The 19,717-nt window shown below is 37.6% G+C and overlaps 1 protein-coding gene across 22 annotated transcripts in view; it reads right to left on the bottom strand.

The window, feature by feature from the left end:
- Positions 1-19,717, bottom strand: part of CHRM3 (cholinergic receptor muscarinic 3) — a 286,410-nt gene that overhangs the window by 221,392 nt on the left and 45,301 nt on the right. For 2 of the 22 annotated variants that reach the window (XM_072035598.1, XM_013103483.5), the window contains exon 1: positions 6,220-6,327. The exons of the other annotated variants lie outside the window; for them this stretch is intronic. The gene's annotated coding sequence lies outside the window, so the exon portion shown is untranslated. Of the gene's footprint in view, positions 1-6,219; positions 6,328-19,717 lie in introns of those variants that run through there. 22 annotated transcript variants of the gene reach the window in all.

Below are 19,717 nucleotides of genomic sequence, written 5' to 3'. Positions count from 1 at the left end.
AGGTTTGGGGCAGCAGAAAGAACTAAAGAAAATGAACCAAAAAGGGTGTGCACCAGAAGATAGTGAAAAGACACAGCTCCTTCATCTCAGCAATGTACATCTCTGCTAGAGCTACAGGAAACCTTCACTTAAGGAATCACCTTTACCTTTCCATGCCTTTGTCACACAGCCACAAGGAGGAGGCAGCTCTAGGGACGGAAAGCCAAGAAATAAAACTTTGTTCCATTACAGTGCAAGAGCTTATGGTGCCTCCAGGTACATAGCCATGGACATCAATGCCAGAGGAGCTGAAGTCCCGGTTCAGAATTCACAGAACAAAACTGAGAGGCAAAAATATTTATTTTGCAATCAAAACTTATTTGAATTTGGGAACAAGTTTATCCAGTGAGTCTGCATCTCTGCCAGCAAGGGCAGAGAGGTGTTCCAAGATGCATACACTCCTCTGGAATTATGCCAGATGTGGCAATAAGGAATTATTATTTTTTAAAATTATTTAAAATGGTTCTTTTGATAAGAGGAAAATAAAAACCTAAGAGCGTTTCTCAATTGCTAAAAATCCCAGGTACCATATTTCTTGATGCACTACCTGCCTAGCATTTTTATTTACTATACAGTTAAACTCAGTGAATCAGTTTTCATCCATTCTCGAAAACATCTACAGTCATCAATAACGTTTGACGTACCATTATTGGTAGTACAAAAGACAGAGGATTCAGTCTTACTAACATAGGATAATATATAGAGTTTTCTCTATTCTTACAGTTTAGTGCTGCATTTTATATCTATTTTATTTTGAATCATCTTGCATTGTAGAAAGCTTTTCTTCTTTTGTCCCTATCGTTTTCCCTCATTTTCTGTTATTTGTAAGACATTATAATTCTTTCTCCATAGATTTATGTCAGTAGATGTGCTTCCATGCTGCAATACGAGAATATTAGTAATAGGAAAAGAACCTAAATTTATCATAAGTTTTCTAGTTATTCTACTGACAGGCAATAAATCCAGCTACAGAACAGTCACCAAAACTTATTCTTTGAACCTGTAACCATTTAATAAGGAGCCACTGTCAATATCTCATACAACAGGAATGATTTCTTCCCTGGAAGTCACAGGATGAAGTCAGAAAGCAGGGTTTTCCTTCATAGAAGATGTATAAATTACACTGGGCTTCCTGAAAACCCTCAGGAGTGAATCTTGGTCAGGGGATGATGGATACCAAGCGACTTCAAGGAAGTCCCCTTACCAAGCGGTGGCAGAGGCAGGGATGGAGGGAGCTTTTTCTCACTGTGCTGCCAGCCCCCTGGACTGCACCAAAATGTCCTTTTCAATTCTTCCCTGCCTGCATTTTCTTGTCGCAGCACGTTACTGAGGCACAGGCAACCACAAAACTGAACAGAAGGCATTCTGACAACACGCTGCACAGAAGCACGCAGCCCCTCAGGATTATTCAAGTAACTCGTACTGTAGCTGTTACTAGCTAAGGCAAGTTTGCCTTTGCCTTCCCCCGGAACTTGCCCATGTCTGCCCAGGAGCCCTGTGAGCTGGTAGACAGCCCTGGTGTCCCATTTGGCCATTCTGGACCTTGCTGCCCTGGCAAGGGACCGCTGAGGTGTTTTGTCCTTGGCTTTGGGCTGAGCATTCATGGAGAAGAGGAGGAGGTACAAGAAGCAAGGGGGTGCTGCCAGGGTAACATGTGGATTCACAAGGCAGAAACTTCTCCCAGGACCTACAGTGTAAAGGCTATGTCTGCCTTACTAACATAGGCCCATGGCCGGCCTTCTTTGAAAATCTCTGCAAAACTGGAGAAGTCTGTTGGGGGGAGCAGAAGAAGGCAGAGAAGAAGCTTCAGTAGGGACTGCTCTGGCAACAGCCCTATGGGGCCTTGTGGCACAGAGAACGGAGGCCACATCACCAAACTCCTTTAGCAGAACACATGGATGCACTGAGCCTATGACGGAAAAACAAAGCCAACGAGTTGCAGACAGAAACAAACAGAGCAGCCCATTGGAAATTCAGGTGACAAGTGATAGGATGCAAGGAAACAGTCATAAGTTGCTCCGGGGGAGGTTTAGGCTGGACATCAGGAAGAATGTTTTCACAGATAGGGTGGCCAAGCGCCGGACTGGGCTGCCCAGGGAAGCAGTGGAGGTATCTGAGAGATGTAAGGATGCACTACTAAGGGACATGGGTTAGTAATGGGACTTGGCAGGTCAGGTTGATGGTTGGGCTTGATGATCTTTTCCGATGTAGCTGATCCTACAACTCAGGGGATGCATCAGTCTTATACATGAGCAAGATGAGCAAAGCCAGCATTGAGGTACTTGCAAAGCAGAGAGAAGCGCACACATACTCACTGAAACATATGGGTGCTCTGACAGCACAGTGACCTTTACATGGGGCATCCTTTCTTGGAGATCAGTACGGACATTCCCCATCTTCTCCCAAAACCACTTGTAAATTTTTATATTATCACTCATCAAGCACACTGTTGTAATCTATTTGGAAACCCTAGTTTTAGTCTACTTTTAATTGATTGTGTTACATGTGAACATCATCACAAAATGCACTTTACTGACCAGATAATTTTGGAAGGTTTTCAGCTGCTTCCTCCAAGCCAAAGTGCAGAAGGAACAGAAAAGAGGATAGAAAGAGGCATAATTCAAGAGAAAAAGTGCATGACCTAGTAATTCCCAACACATTTATACAGACATTGACTGTTCCTGATGTGGCTATTTGTGAGTTAGGAACTTGAAGACTCAAATCCTTAACTCACATAAGCCACAAATGAACACACCAACATCCTAAACCAGATTTGCAACGCTGACTTGGACAGGAGCATATTGAGACTGAATATGCTAAGGCTAATAGGAATTTTTTAGACTTCTTCACTGGAAAATGTCCCCATAATCACATCTGGATGATGAACATTCCCAAAAGATCCAGAAAGTCTGTTGACAAACAAGGGAATGGAACGCCCTGCTGCACAGAGCCCAAGGCAGGGCTTGAGTGAAGCTGAGGAGCCAAGACAGCATGCTGCATGGCACTGCGCCAGCAGAGGAGAGGAGGAGGAGGAAGGAAAAAGTGCATCCATCTTGTCTTTGTCAAGACTTCATTTCTTCCTTCATTGGAAGAAAACCCCAATTCTGAAAGTGCTTTCCTAAAAGCAATCTCTCTTTGGTTTTCAACCAGCACTAGGAAGAGACCTTGACAATGTTGTTAACATGTGCCAGCTCCAGGCATCTGAAAGGGGTACATCACATCACACTCCTGCCTTGAAACAGCAAGTTGCTGATTCATTTCTGATCCACCACACTTGACATTCACATCCTCTCATAACGGTGGCCCATCCCTTCTGCTCCTTCCCTGCACTTTCTTAAATAAGCTTAAATTAATTGTCCATTAGATATAATATGTGCTGAGGATAATACTGCAGCATATTTCAATTACTTTCATAAATTAAACAGGAAGAAAGATGCTTGCTCTATCTTCTTAAGGACTTATTTATGACCATGTTATGGTTTTACTTGTACAGTCAGCCTACCAATTAATTTTCAAGTTACATATGCTAATCAAACACATGCTAATTATGTATGCTAATCAAACACAAAAAAAGCTAAACATGTATGTTGTGGGAACCAGTATAATTTGAAAACAAATTCCATTTTCCAATTTTCAATATACACAGGCAGAAATAAATTTTAACTTTCCTAAAGAGAATATAAACAACCCATTTATTATATGTGTAGTTTTTATTTATAAATACTTGCCTATACCATTGTGAATTTAAAAGAAAAAAAAAAAGCTTTATTTACTTTAGAGCTGTTTTCCATATAGAGGAAAAACCTCAAAGCTAGGACAATGCAGTAAGAATTAAGAGATAGGATTCTCTAACAGGAGAAAAGCAATTAAATATGAATTTAAGAACAAATTACCAAAGCTGAAAAAGAAAACTATGAAGCAGAATTCGCTGTGTTTTCTATTTTACCTACTTTGAAAATTATGATAAACCAAATTTAAGATTTCAAGCCTTAATTGTATAATCCAAATCATTTAAGTACCCTAATGTAGGAAAGAGAGCAGGATAAACTGCATGGGTGCACTTCTAAAAAGGGGTTTCATTCTGGTTTATTTCCCAGAGTGAAGAAGCCAGCTCATGCTTGACAAAACCAGGTACTGAACCACCAAGCACTAGGCAGGCACTAAGTAGGGACCAGTAGGGAATTTGCATTAAACCACATCACTGATCAGAAACAAACACTCATGTATACGCAGCCTCCGACGGATAAAAAGTACTGACATACTGAAGCATAACAAAATGATTTTTTCATTAAAAGACAAACGCTAAAGCCATGTAAGAAATAATAGATGTTCTTTTGTTCTTTAAAGAAAATGATTTACATAAAATCAAATTAGCTTCATCTTTTTCTTTTAGTTATATTTAAAGAGGAACTAGATGCCTGGCTCTGTGTTCACTGCCTTCTGAGAAGACAGAAATTTCTCTGAGAAGACTGAGAATAAAAACTGAAGATGTCATGCCACAAATCCTGCCACGTGACTGCTTCCGTGGAGCAGCACACAGCATGAGACTAAAAGTAGATAAGTTAATGTCAGAAATGATATCCAAGAGTCTTTAGCAATTCAGTTTTTATTTTATTCAAACCAAAAACCATAGGAACTCAAATACAAAACCTGGTTTGGGTCAGTTTTTAGCTTTTCACATGTTACTAGATTTTATCAGTTTAGAATTACAAACACGGAATCTACTTACTGTCAATGAAGAGTAGCATCTATAAGATGCTATTTATCAATCCAACTAAGTAGCAAATTTTTTTAAGATAGCGTGGGTCCTTAGAGATGTCTTGATTCTCAGCAATGCTAGTTACTGACTAGGTTTTAAAAAAATAAGCAATAATTGTAAGCCATCTTATCTTGCAGAGTCAAAATGTTCCTTGAGGGGAAAAAAAAAAAAAAGAGCTGACAAGGAGTGAGGCTCAAGCAAGGCAGTCCCAAGGTTTTGAGCACTCCCATGGGGAAAGGTATCAAACATCAAAGTCAAGTGTGGATGAGTTTGCCTCATCCTTTGAACTTGCTTTTTTCCTAACTTTGTGTCCTCTTAGCTTTGTCAACCTGCTCTAATTGCTGTTTCATGAAACTGATAACACCACAATTAGTGCTCATCTTGACAGTTTATTCATCAGAGCAAAGCACTTTTCTGTATATCTTTACAATTTTCATATTTGTGATTCAATGGCCTTGTGTCTCCTCTAATAACCGAAGGACTGCCATCTTTCAGTGTACAGGTCTTCTAGAAACTTAATGGTTTAAATTGCATAGGGAATGGGTTTGAGTCAATACATGATTCACAGAAAACATTATTCGCAGAACATGAACAATTACAGTCCTTCTATTGTTTCAGAACATGTTAAGATTTATGATCCATCTTTGTTGAACTACAATTTGGAAGAAAGGACTCAATTATCCAGCTTTTCAAAGTAGTTATATTAAGCCGAACAAAGACTAAACACTAAGCAGTATTACCACAGTAGTTTACAATAGCAAGGATATGGAAAATACACCATGAGTTAACAAAGTCTAATACTTAACATTCTTTTGAAAATAAATGTTATTTTAAACACACAAGAGCCTCTTAGAAGTAGTTACGTAGGAATAAGAAAGTACTGCTTTGAGCTAATTGATAGAAACATTGCAAGTAGTATTTTCCCCTTTTTCCCCTTTTCATTAGAACGATTCCACCACCATCTGATGATCCTTGGGAATTGACTTCTCCCTTGGGTGGGCACATAACAGGGACAGACCCTGCTATCCACCATACCTCAGTAACTGAAGAACATTCCACAAGAGAACTGTTCTCTGACTGTTTTCCCTTTAATAAATGTCAATTGCCATATATACAAAAAGAAAACTCTTTTTGTTATTGGAAACCTTTAGAGATCCACTACAAAATATTGTATTATCTACTAAATTCAGTTTTAAAATTAAGTCAGATCAGTAATGACCTAAGGCTAGATGAAATGAGTGTCACCATAATTTTTAAGTCAACTGTTTACAGCAAAAAACAATCTTCTATCTCACAAGTACCCAAGGGAATTTTATTTCAAAGTGGCATTCCCGCACTGCTCCAGCCCTCATTGTACTACCGATCAAGGAAAGCTCCACATAACAAAGACAATACTAAAGCTAAATTTTACTTGAACTGACCTTTGGAAGATGAAACTTGCTGAGGTACATCCACTGGGCAATACCGACACTGATTTCGAACACTTTGTCCTGATTAAGATGGGTATTTTGGTGGCCTTGGACCTTTTAATAATATAAATATGCATCTTCAATAAAAGAAATATTTCAAGAATTTTCCTCTCCCTCCCCAAAAGAGCTTCATTATAAAAATTCCATGAACTGCCCAAAATGGTAATCTTTAGGAGAACAGTTCTTATTTAAAGAGAAACAAAAATTTCTTTCCATCCTGTAAACCAGCCCAGTTTCCAAAGCCCTTCCCACCCAAATTCCCCCTAAACCTAACATGAACTTAAGTATCTGCTTTAATGAGTTATGATAAAGATATTTTTACTTTACATAAAGATGCTATCCATCATTAATGGTCTTGTTTATACTCAGCCAGCTAGTTTAATTAAGTGGTAAGCCATTATGAAAGTAGAAAGCTAAAGGGACTCAGCAGAAATGCATACAGAAATGGCACGCAGAACAGCAGTAAAGTAGTAGAAGGTTGATATATGAGACGTTGATTGGCAGGAGGTTTTGGCATAAAAACATCTTCTCCTGCTAATGGTATAATTCAAGTTATCTGGCTCCATCAAAGAAAGGCAAAAGCTGGTGTCTAAAATGATGAAGCTACTGAAGCCATAATAAAGACTTGCATTTATGAGCAGAACCTTTAGATAGTGCTATGTGCTATAAATTAACATGCCCTTAATACAGCATTTGAAAAGACAGACTTACGATCTGCAGTCTTTTTCAGGGCCTGGCTTAAGCCATTAGGGTCTTCACTGTATACTTTCCCAGACGATAAATACGAAGTAGTATTATTGGGTAACTCCATACTTAGAGAAACATTGATAACTCCTGTGCTAAGACAATCTTTAGGATGAAAGATTCTTTGGTATGAGAGTGTGAATATCAAACCTCTGTACTACTTTTAGGAAGATTATTTTATTTTTCTCTTTTTTTTTTTTTCCCTTCTAGTTGCTGTCAGCCTAGAATACACAACTCTTGCTCACTTCTTGGTACATTGAAAAGACTTGAAACATCTTTTCCTAATATCCCCAGTTTACGTAAGTAACACTTTGCTTCACAATTGGAGGGTTTCCTTCGCCCACCACAATGCCATAACATGAAGGATCAGCAGATTTCCTCTGTTCCTCTGGAGAAACTGTCCCTGAGCAGCTTCATCCACAAAGAGAGAAGGAACTTTTGCATGTGGAAAGCAGGGAGAGACAGCCGTCTCAGGCCCCACAGCCTGACAGCACTTAAAAGCTACTGGGGCACCTGAAAGCGATGGCGCAAGCCAACATATTGCTGAATAACTATCAGCCAGCTTATGCTGCTTCTGTCAAGGTCCAGCTAGGTGATATGCTGCTCACTGCCACGTGTAAATGCCACCGTATGGCACCATCACACAGTGTGTAGGCATCTGCACAGGGCTTCGTGGAGTAGAAAACTTTTCCAGCACCTGAACAGCAGATTACCAGGTAGATAAGCCCTCTTCTTCAGCTGCACCATGACATCAAATCCTGCCAGCTGGAACCGTCTAGTGACTTTTCCACATGTTCAGTGCTAAAATGAAATGTAAATGTTGTGAGGGAACATGGGTTCCTTATCTGAAGTTATGGCTAGAAGGCAAATCTGATTAAAGCAAAATTATTAAAAAAGAATTTTGAAAGATTATTTGGACTTTGCATATGTACAGAAATATTTACAGCCATAAGAAGTTACTAACACATTGCAATGAACCCAGAACTTCAAAAAACAACAACAACAAACTCATCTTTTTAATCCACCTTCTAAGGAAGGTGGCTCAAATTCACATAAAATGTAAGTTATGTTCTCAGGGTTGTGGATCTTCTTGGGAATGACAGTTTATCCTTTGGTCTCTTGGCTCAGGTTCTAGATTACAAATCCAGGATTAACACAATGAAAATTCCTTATATAAATATATTCTGTATAAAAGCATTATTATATTAATATATATTGCATATAAAATATATTTAAAATCCCATATAACACCATAAAAAGTTCAGTAGCTTTATCCAGCCAAATATATATTCACACTTTGCCTATAAGATTTAATTGAATTTCCCTTGGTAATCATAACTCTCCTCCTTCAGATGAGGAAATCTCATTTGACTGACAGCCCCTCAGCTGCCTTTCAGACTGATGTTAAGAAAATCAGAAAGATGCCTTTTGATGCAGGATTTGAAGTAGATAGCAAATGCACATACACAAACTAGGAAAGGTAGAGCTACTAATAATGGGTGGGTTGTTTGGTTCTTTGTTTTACTTTCAGGCAAACAATGCTATTGCAAATGTCAAAAATCCACAGATGTATTTGGGCATACAATTGTTAATGCAATTACTTTCTAATGATATTTAAAAAAAACACAGAACATAATTTTGAATGTTTTTACTAATCTTGAATTATTTCTCACAGAATGGAACTGGAAATTATCCTGAACTGTGCAGGCCCAAGGCCCAAGCTCACTGAAATTGAATCAAAAGTGTCAGGTCAGTAATGTGAAGAAGACAGTTTAGTTAATATTAGTGCAACACTCTAATTAGCACTGCTGAGAAGAGGCATTTAACCTGAGCAGAGCACAAATCTGACAGGGCTACACTGCTTATTCACGGTTAACTCAATTATTTTCTCATAGCAGAACACTGTGCATACAGATGTACCAGGAGTGCTGCACATGACTTCTCTCTCAGGGATGAGGACGACTAATAGTGGTGTTGTTATTGCTTGCCATTGAAGAAGTCAGCTCTTTCTTCCTACAAATATATTCTAAGCAGGTATTTCCAATTTTTTTTTTTCTTTTTCTTTACTCTTGATGCTAAGGGGACAAATAAAAGCAAATGATATCCCTGATAAATATAAAAACACTTATTTGCTAGAACTATCCAGAAGGAAGAGACCCACTGAATGAACACATACCAATGTACAGAAACCCTAAATATAAAATTCAGCTCCAACTCCTACTAGAGACCTTGCTGTGGCTTGAGTATCAAAGGACTAAACAGATATTTTGCCACAGCCTGAGGATGGTACTCGCCATCAGTCCCAAAGGGATCAGACAAATAGCGCTTTGAGGAGTATGGGCTCAATGCCAACTACTAATCTTTATTTAACGGCATTTGCTCGGTGCTTCTGTTTCATGTGCGAGTTGCTTTGCATACACAAAATTAGACTTTTCCAGCCATCTGAGCTATCTCCTGTGAAAGACACAGTTCTGTGGAATCAGAACTGTGATTGGATTTCTCACTGGTCTTACGGTATTTCTGAGAAGCCTGGAGCAGTGTGCTAGCAATGGTGATTTCTTTCTCTCTCCATTATGGACTATTCAATAACAAAATTATACCATAAATATCTATCTATCTATATAGATAGATATCTCTATATATATAGATATAGATATATAGATACATACATCTATCTATATAGATAGATATATATATATCTATATAGATAGATAGATAGATGTATGTATCTATAGATATAGATAGATGTATGTATTTTTCTTTTTTTGTATTTTTTCTTTTTCCCCTCAAATTTTGCTTTTGTCTGTCTGAAGAAAGCCACAGCTCCTGATGCTGCTGGGTTCTCACCAAAATTCTCTGTTCTCTCAGCCCAAGTATTTCAAACAAAATGTTTAGGCTCAACCAATTTCCACTCTCAAATGACATTCTCTGTTTGTCTGCTTTTAGAAAATTTATAGCCAGCTTTAAATAGTGTACAAGTCTATATGCTTGGCTTCTCATAAATTGTAGTCTAGCATGATCTCAGGTGTTAAATAATAAAATTATAGTTAAATAATTAATCAAAGCAAGGAAGATGTATTAAGATGAAAGGCGAAGAAGAAATGTGTTTTCAAATCATATTTGAAAAGAAAGTTCTCTAGGAAATTAAATTCATCAAGCATCACATACAAATGAAATCCTCTGAATGCAATAACAGTGGCAGGGATGTTCCCTGCTTTACCATGCAGAAGCATGCAGCGTTGTGAACTGACATACAGAGATGAGCAAAAAAAAAAAAAGTTTAACTTGGAAACACAGAAGACTATTTATAGGCAGAAGTGCTAGTTCAGGATTCACGTTTGCATGTTTGTGCTCCGCAGGAGAGGGCCAGCAACTAAATTCTGCAGGTGCTGGCACAGAAAGCTTTGATATCTGGAAGGAAACTACCAAGGAAGAAAATGCTGCCAGGCCACCAGCTCCTGTCCACCTCTCCACAGTACAAAACAGGGCAGCTGACCTCAGGCTGTCCCCAACAGCCAGCCCATCACAGGCACCGACGGGGCACCAGAATGCGGCCCCCCGAAGTGGGGATGGGACAGGGCTCACCCAACTCCTCCCTCTGCAAATAGTGTCACTTCTCACAAGTTTTCTTTCTGACAATCCACAACTTCACAACTGACATGGGTGCAATAGCAAACTGCAATGACAAGCCCTTGCTTGTTCAAAACAGGGGCAACATGCTAAACCAAAAGCAGAGAGCCTTAAGCAAGAATTTGAAGCCAGAGCACAAAACTGACTTTGAAAACCATCTCACCCAGAGACATTTTTTTTGACATGTAAAGAAAAGTGAAAATAAAAGTAACTCGTACAAGAAAGACAGCAAAACCTAAGCATAGTTGACTACCATTTGAAAAAAATGGATAATTTAGTCAAGTTTGGAAATAAATATAATTGACTCAGGAAAAAATGCTGTTAAAACATATTTGAAAGATAAACCCTTTGGAAATGAAGCAATGCACAGTAAGACTGAGCATCACATGTTTTACAGAGCATACCATGTGCCGCTCCACATCTCTCCTCACACATACATCCATTTCGTGAATAAAATTCCAATTGCCAAGGAGATTCTGATTGTTGGTGAGGCAGAAGTGCCAGGCCCAAGGAACATGCCAGCCTCAGGTCACTGCTAAGGATGTCCAGAAGAGTAGAGCCAGATGCAAACGTGACACCAGATTCCCTGTGTGCTGTTACATCCCTCAAACGAAGGATTCTAGATCACCTGTGATTCCTCCAGAACATTTTTTTTGTTTGTTTTAAACAAAACCAAGCCTGTATTCAACACGTTTTTAGACACAACACTGTAGAAAAAGTTCAGAGGGATAAACATATGAATGGTGCTTGGGTAGCCATCCTCAGGCTTCCTAAAAAAGGAAACTTCACACATTTGAGAAGAAAAAAATGTGGAAGTCAAAGAGGATGTTTACAGTAGCTGCTAAGAATCTAATTGAGAGCTGAAGTATTTTTTAATACTTAGTATTGAATTTGTTTATTGTTGTGGGTGAAAAAAAACAATTGTTATTTTTATATTTGACGGACACTCTATCTCAAAAGTCAAGAATACCTCAATGTTCTATAGCTAAATTTTTTAAATTTTGAGGGAAAATGTATATCAACACCTCAATAAGCACCATGTTCAGCTTCCTGCTCCTTTTGTGCTTCCAGAGAACGACGAGCAACCAGCTCCCATTTGAAGCACATCTAAGAATTATTATTTTCTGAAACAAGTCCCTTGATAAAGATGTTATGTTATTTCAGACAATGCAGCTGAAACATAACTTTAAGCCCAGTCTCTTCATATATGATGTGCATAGAATAACAAACTGCACATGATTAATGTGTCTACATTCAGACTTAAGCTCACAGACAGTTTCTACTATTCTACATAATACTTCTATTCTACATAATACTTCTGACTCAACTTCATTTTCACATTTTCTACGCAGCACAGTAATACCCACACATGGACAGATGCATTGTCATATCTATGCCTGGCTTCACATAGCAGGGATGCTTACAAAATGGCACAGATTCACACATGTAAATCCACACTGGATTATCACACGCACCTCCTACTGGTGGTAATTCTTAACGATGATGCAGTCATTCCTGGCACTGCACATAGAAATTGTATGCTCTGTGGCTTTGTTTCTATGTTAAAATATAGTTTTGATAGCTAATAATGATAATAACAATATGACCAAGAAAAAAAAAATGTTTTTTCTATTTTCCTGGAGAAAAGAAGATACCATTCTTATTTTTGGCTGTGGTACCTCTTTAGGAACAAAAAAAAATTGTGTCCGCTCCAGCTGTCTGAAGGAATGTATCCACACGCTGCAGTCCAGATTTTTATTATTGTAGTCTAAATAGTATGCTTCCTTTTCTTTTTTCCTCCCCCTGAGATTTTTTAAGTTTCTGACAATTTGCCTTTAGTCACTTGGTGCTTTGTTTCTAGGCATCATCTGCCGCACTGATGTTGCCACCACAACTCTCAAACTGCAGGTTTGAACTCATAGTGTGTAATCATTTATTTAAAATGCTACCCTAATAATAATAGTTATTATTATTATTGTTATTAGGGTATCTGCCCAACAAGGGATGATTTCCCTCAACTCTGAATACAAGTTGAATTAGCCTATGTGGCTTATGGCATGTAAGTAGAGATGGACTCTTTGGTTCTCAAAAAAAAAAAAAAAAAAAAAAGTATTTAGCCCCTGCGCTGACACCTATCCTGTCTCACTGGAGTGTGAGGCAGCCCCACCTTGCTCCACGCACAAGACTGACTATCAAAAATTCTTCCTTCTTCCAACTTGGGCCTCTAACTGCGTGGGGTTTCCTAACACCACCAAACCCAGCTGATGGTAGACACAGGGGCACAGTGCCAGCCCCACTGGTACCCAGACCAGGCTGGAATTAGAAGCAATAAGTCCTTTGACTGGGGAAAAGAAAATAAAATATATTTAATAACTCTCCCTGCCAGCATCCTGGCTCTCCTCACCATCCTGAGACATGAGAGACACCTGCCCCAACGCCTCTGGGCAGGCTCCCCCTGCCTGCCTACCCCAAGAAAATCTTTTTATTTCCTCCCCTTTGCAAAGAAATAATGGGAACAGCGGGATCCACTGAAATGGAGAGGACTGCCAACTGCAATCAGCCATTAAAAACACCTAAATTCCCTGTAGCCCAGCAGTCACCGCACTGTCCCAGGGAGGAAATACCTTTCAAGCAGAGGAAGGAACCGAGCCCAAGTTACAGAATTATTTTATAAAAAGACGACAATTACTTCATCTGCGGCAATTTTCTTAACACATCCTTCCTTTTCTGTTGCTTTTTTTGTAACCAAAAGACAGTTATTCACATTAGCTTTATAAACGCCTAAAATATCAGTGGTTGTCTTAAGGAGACACAGGCTCGGCTGCAGGTGGGGAGAGGAGAGGGGTCGGCTGTATGGCACACAGCAGGCTTCGCTTCTTTGCTTAACATCAGAGAAATCAACACACATTTAAAATATGGACTGTGTCTGTCAGCTGTTTTCTAATCAGGTCTATCATAAAATATGCCCCATGCTTCTGTGACTGACTGTAAAACTCTTTTTATTGTAAATAAAGGAAAAGGGTTACTTATTCACAGGTCACCCCTTACTTGTTCTTAAAAACAGTAAGTTAAAACAACATTCATAGCTGCCAACTTGACTTCTCACTACAATGAATATTTTTCTTTTTGATTAAAAGCAAAATCAGTGAGGAAATAAACCATTGAAAACCTTGATAACAAAAGGCTAAGGTTGCCAGTCATGGCATGGACGCTTTCAAATATCTCATTTAGTGATAACAGAAAATATCAAGAATATAAACTTTATGACCAGAAAGCCATTCAACACTGCCCATTTTGAGTAAGACTTTAATAATGACCATAACACTCATAATCCCCTGCAGTCAGCTACTGAAATCATTTGATGACACCTGAACCTTGTCAGAGAAGATATTCATCACTGAGTAGACTTCAGTGTAGATAAAACGGTTTCATTTCTATTTAGTGATACAAATACACCTATTTGGAGTAACAGAAGTATAATTTAGGATTAACAGTAACAAAAATCTTTGTTAATTTAAATCACAAAAGAAAATAAAGCAGCCTTTTACTTTTCAGGTATTGAAACTTCTGAAATGCACAGGCAGTCTCTGGAATTTACTAGAGAAAAAAAAAAGCCTCCCCTCCCCACAAATCCCAAATTTATATTTTAAAAGCTGTGTGTGTGGGGGAGGGGGGGGGAAGGAAGGGGGAACAGCATGAGAAGCAGAGAACTGTTGCCTCAATCAGTGAGATGGGTAAACCAGGTGGGATGAAGTGAAAAAGAGCAGGACACAGAAGCTGAAGAGAACATACATGCAAGAAGAAACCTCCTCCATTAGATGCTGCTGCCTGAGATAAAACAGAGGAGCTTTCAAAAAAAACTTTTAAAAGTCTCTGTCCTCTGCACAGGTGTCATTTCCTCTCCGTGTATTTTAACTGGGAAAACATGGTGTACTTCTCACTATCAGGCTGTTTATAGACTTTTCTCCCTTATAGCACTCTGCTCACCAGCATATTTGAGAGTGGGTGTCATCTACTCTTACAGTAGTGACCTCAGAAATGCCATCTACCCTCTTGGCTTTTTGTTTTCTTCCTCTGCAAATTGGCAGATATTTGTCTCTGTCATATAAACACTGCCAGGACTTCAATTTCTGCATCATTAACAATTGCAAATGGCTTAAATATTTCCTGAAATCTATAATTATACTTTACACCATTAGAGAATAATATTGTAAGTACAGTTTAACAAAGAGAAAGCATCAGGATTACTCACCCACAAACAAAAGGTAGATCTGTTTTGCTTTATGAGTTCACATAACACAAACCACGCTTAGCTGGTTCATTATATACAAGTGCATAATAAAGCTGTAAAGATAAATGAATTACCAGTGCAGACTAACCATTTTATAGCTACCCAAGACGATGGCATTCAAACAAGACTACTGCATTGCAAAGCAGATTTAGTAGATTAATGTGTTAAGTATTATATTTCATGTTTTAAGAGCATCTGTATTGTATACATACTATATAAATCCTGAATAATATAAGCAAGCATAAAACAATGCAATAACTAACCAGCCATATAATGTCCAAAAAGAGTTATAAAAGTTTAACGTTATAGTTTAAGGACACAGCCGAAAAGATGAATACATAGTGGAAACCAGGGAAAGGTCAAGAAAATGAGTGTTTGTTGTGCTTCTCGGTATTTATAAGCCAGTACAAATCATCCCATGTTTGTGCTAGCCTTTCTCCTTACAAAAAGGAGTTTAGCCTAATGTTTCATTTTTACTTTCAATGATCTTAAGAATACATTAAGACAATTCAAACGTGCTAATGCTCAGCAATGCGCTGAGCAAGCTTTTAAGTACTTCAGCCTTGACCTGCAGAATCCCTGACATTCAAACCAACTGAAGCAGGAAGGGACAATTATCCTGCATTATGTTTTATTATGGCACAGAAAATCAAGGAAAAAAATGGAGTAAGATTGCCAATACTATTTCACATCTGTCTCACAAAGGAGCTGAATGCAGATTTTAAGGACAGGGGATTCAGTATATGAATTTACAATGTCAGCAAAACTCCCAAACGGTAACTAAAAGGACAATGATAAGGTTATTAGAATTGCAAATACAAATAAGAATTGTTTATACATAGGCAATGCTATCTTAGAGTAGTTTGTAAACTAATGGCAGGCACTCAAAATGGGTAGAGTTTTGTAAAAGACATTTAATGTAATTTATTGATTGCCCACAGTGCCTTAAAACAGACAAAGAAAAGAGGAGTCTAGGAGAAATACATACTAAATTACAGGGAAAGCATGAAGAAAGGATTACTGATATAGCAAAGAGCAACATTCAAACATGACAAATGAAAATGAACATATACATGGAAAGATGCATCAATATCATTAGGGCCATTGAAACCCCTGAACGGGTACAGAGATGACAGAAAAGAGCAGGACAGAGAGAACATTTTAAGCTCAAGAAACACCCAGAGGTGCTTTGCAAAAACAGCAAATGGAAAATTATGTTGAGCAGCTGGCCTACCTCTTAGAATAACATACTTTTAAAAAGGAATGTAGATATCTAGTTATACAGATAAAAATCTGGCTGTTTTTATCAGAAGACTCATGCAGGAATCAATGTAAGAAAGTTGCATGAAAAATAGATTTTTCGGTCATCCACAGAATTAAGAAGGAAACTTACTTAGCTAAGGAAAGAGAGATAAAGATAAGCCGGTGTGCTTGAGTCAACAAAAGACACGGATAAAACTGTCCATTATATATTGCTCCTGAAACTTTGTGAAATCTTCTATTCAGAGTTATTATTACATTAAATTTAGAAAGTGAAGTTATCTAATATCTCAGTTCCTTCATGCAGAAGTGAAAGAGGATACACCTTGTGGATATTTTTGAGGATGTAATCATTTTTAAGTCCAATTCTAAGAATAAAACTATTTCTACTAGAAAGGACTGAATTTAATAAAAATTATTTAGAATTGAAGTAGTTTTCCCAATGACAGGTTTCTACGTCTTCCTAAAGCAGCAGTCCTTCAGTGACAACATGTGATCTAGCACTCCTTAAAACATGAAAGAAAAACTTTTTTTTTTTAATGAAATAGTACTATTTTATCAAGTGGTAATAGGTAAGTGGCAGAAGTTTCCAATATATAGTTTAAAGCAAAGTGATATTTACTTAATATGTGGGTTTTAGTATGCTCATATATAGAAAGAATGTTAAACAGCAGCTACACGTATTTTACATCAAATTCAGGCTGCTAGTTCTCAAAGATTATACAAGGTCTGGCCAAGAAATATTCTACCATTCAGATTTCCTGCTAATTCAACAAAATTTCCAGGAGGGTGAAAGCAAGCAACAGTACAAATATTTTAACAAGGTTAATGGGTAAACAAAAACTTACAGGTGTTATGAATCTGCCAGACAATGATAGACAAACATTGCCAAATGAAACAGAAGTGGTCATGGCAATTTATGTAATTAATTTTTCCTCAATATGAGATTTTGGGACTTTTGCCAGACTATAAATTTGGTTAAGTATATCACTAGAGTAATCTTGGCTTTATTGAGACATGCTTCAACACAGTTTCTTGATTAAGAAACAAACAATATAAAAATCATCACAACTGTTACTGAATTGCTTACAAACTTGAGTTCAATAATATTGTTCATCTGATACCCTCCAACTGGTCCTAGCTGGCGTGCAGAAATTTCCATTTCTTTGTTCTTTCTTTTCAAACTCGCTCTGGCAAGTTAAGACATAAAAGCCAGGTCTTTATCAGTTTTAACAACTGAAAATAAAAAAAGTAACGCGTTATAAAATTGAAATGTGGTAGTAGTTCTTTTCAAATGTATTGATCTTTAAATTTTTGCCATGGCCTCTGTACCTCAAATCCAAGTTGCAGCTCAAGTCCTATTTGGAGATCACAAATCCTAGTGATGTTGTGACAAACATATTAAAGACTAGAATTGGACTACTGGCTATTCTACCACTTAAGATTAATAAGTTTTTGTTGTCTCTTGAGGAAAAAAAAAAAAAGCATTTCATTTTCTAAACAAATATTGTGGCTATGAAACTTCCTACAGCAGTGCTACTGGAACCACGTGTTGTAAGCATTAGTCAACTACTTCATTATTAAGAGTTCCTAACCAACCTTTTCTGATACCAAAAACTGCAAATATTAAGACGAATTTTAAAATATTGGTTAAATTCTGATTATTAACACTGGACAGGCTAAGCGTAATGCCAGATGAATGAAAACATTTGCTTATTTCAGGATGCATTTATACTTCCTCAGAATGCTAACGAGCTTATACTAAAGCTTCTAAAAATGTCTGAAGTATGAAAGGAAGTAAAATGTGCATATAACTGCAAATAATGTCATTTAGAGGACTCTTCCTTGTAACTACAACTTAGAGATCTTGTGGACCAAGCAAACTTGCACACTAAGAACCTTCCACTCTCTAAGCTTACAAGAGTTTCTTAAATCTTTAAACAATTATCCCAGCTCATCGCCATTTCCCAGTAATGCCCTGAGTTCAGGACACAACACAGTGTGCCCTCAGTGTGCCTCAGTTCAATGCACAACATTGAAAAGTCAAGGAAAACATCTTGCCTTCTTATTGTAATATAACCTCACTATGCAAGATGCATGTAGAAAGAAGAGCTTCAGAATCAGCTGTCTTTCACTCAAAGGAAATTTGAAGATTATTTTGCTGCTTCCCAAAACCACACAGCTAACAAACAACTACCGTTCATTTGGCTGTTTTATTACACCTTTTAAAAAAGAGCTGTTAACACAGTAAGAATCTCATTATTTTTCTGAGGACTGGAGGAAAAAACATCAAATACATGTTGGTAACAAAAAAGAAAAAAGTATGTGCTGATCACAACTGACAAAGTACAGAGCTCAGAGTAAGACATCTGGTTCCTGAGACTGACCCACTCATTCAGATTAAAAATAAAGAGAAGATTATGAAAAAATTGGTCCCTGATTCAATAAACTACTCGAGTATGTCTAGCTTTACATATTCAAGTTATCCTACCAAAGCCAATAGAATTACTCACTTAAAAAATTATCTGGATGCTCAGAGACAATGCCAAAGGAGAGACTGAAAGGGACTTCAGGAGGGGAAAGGGAAGCAAAACATTTAAGGGGGCTCAGGGTGGCCTCTGTACCACAGGCAGCTCCACAAGCCCCCTGCTGCAGAAAATACGCAGATTTAAGTTTCTTACTGCCTGGCTTTCCTGTTTTCAGATGAGCAGTGAACCTAACCAGTGCAATGATCACTTCCAGCATCACCTTCCAGCGGTCCAAGCAGCCCTGCTGAGAGATAAACAGCAGCAGAGGTTTGAGAAGGAACAGCTGGAGAGCAAGCTTATTAAGCAAGTCCAAGAATCACTCCCTTGGGAGGGCCAACTAGTTGCAGACATTAATTTTCTGTATTTTTCAGGATACATCAAAACCAAGATTTACTAACAATAGATATTTCTAGCATAGATTTTTCTCTTCAGGGACAATAAAACATGTGTGAACAGCTTCAAGGAGAATTAACGTATTACCAGTTGGCTAAGGGAAGATTAAAATCACAGAAGAAACATGCTAAAAGCAGCTTGCCCAGAAAATAAGTTTGTTAGAAAGTAAATTAACTTTGCAATGACATTCCAACTATTTACAAGGTTACAGAATAAATCATTATTAATATTTTGTAACGTGTTAATATTTCTCCATGTTGAAAGAATTTAAGACAAAAAGACATTAGAAACTTCTAAATCACTTGACTTTTTTGATTAAAGTAATAAATATACATTGATGGTCCAGATAAAAAGATGTTCCATTTCCATTTATTAAGCATAATTGAAAAATACATTCAAAGTTGTCATTGAAAATTAACTAAAATATTAAGCTACATTCTCTTATGGAAAATGCACTTCAAGGAAGTTGAAATGAATCTCAAGAAGCCATCAAACATTATATTGAACTGCAAGATAGTTCCTTCTTTGAATATATTCTAAAAACTATCTTGATTTAGTCATACCTGAAACAAGTTTTCATTTTTGCATCTGAACTTTCCAGCTA

The sequence above is a fragment of the Anas platyrhynchos genome, chromosome 3 (assembly GCF_047663525.1).
Source record: "Anas platyrhynchos isolate ZD024472 breed Pekin duck chromosome 3, IASCAAS_PekinDuck_T2T, whole genome shotgun sequence".
Lineage (NCBI taxonomy): Eukaryota > Metazoa > Chordata > Aves > Anseriformes > Anatidae > Anas > Anas platyrhynchos.
This window is presented reverse-complemented; position numbering and strand designations above follow the sequence as displayed.